Here is a 454-nt window from a genome sequence, read left to right on the forward strand (position 1 = left end):
TAATAATAATAATCCCTTCTCTCTCAATATCTTTGCTTATGTACTCCAGGATCCCCCACGTACATGACCTGCCCATAGGCGTGTCCATATATATAATCTTACCACTCAGAATCGAACAGGGACGGAATCTTACCACTCAGAACAACAGGGGCGGAGTTTATGGTACGAGGAGAAATACGATGGCAGTCTTTCCCCTCCTTCGTACACAGTGCCCAAACAAAACGACATCTTTGTCTCTGTCATCTGCCCCATTTACGCGGTCAAAGTTTATAACCCTTTTCCTTGAGGCCCAGTACTGAAGGGGTTAAAATGCATGGTTGAAATTTATGTGGGGTATTGAAATAGGGAAGACTGTCGCCATTAATCTTCCGACCTCCATAAACCCTTCCTAATGTCAATAAAATGGTCTAATCGTACACAAATCTCAAGGTAGAAATGTGTCCCAGTATTGAAG

Source organism: Portunus trituberculatus, chromosome 21 (assembly GCF_017591435.1).
Source record: "Portunus trituberculatus isolate SZX2019 chromosome 21, ASM1759143v1, whole genome shotgun sequence".
Taxonomy (NCBI): Eukaryota; Metazoa; Arthropoda; class Malacostraca; order Decapoda; family Portunidae; genus Portunus; species Portunus trituberculatus.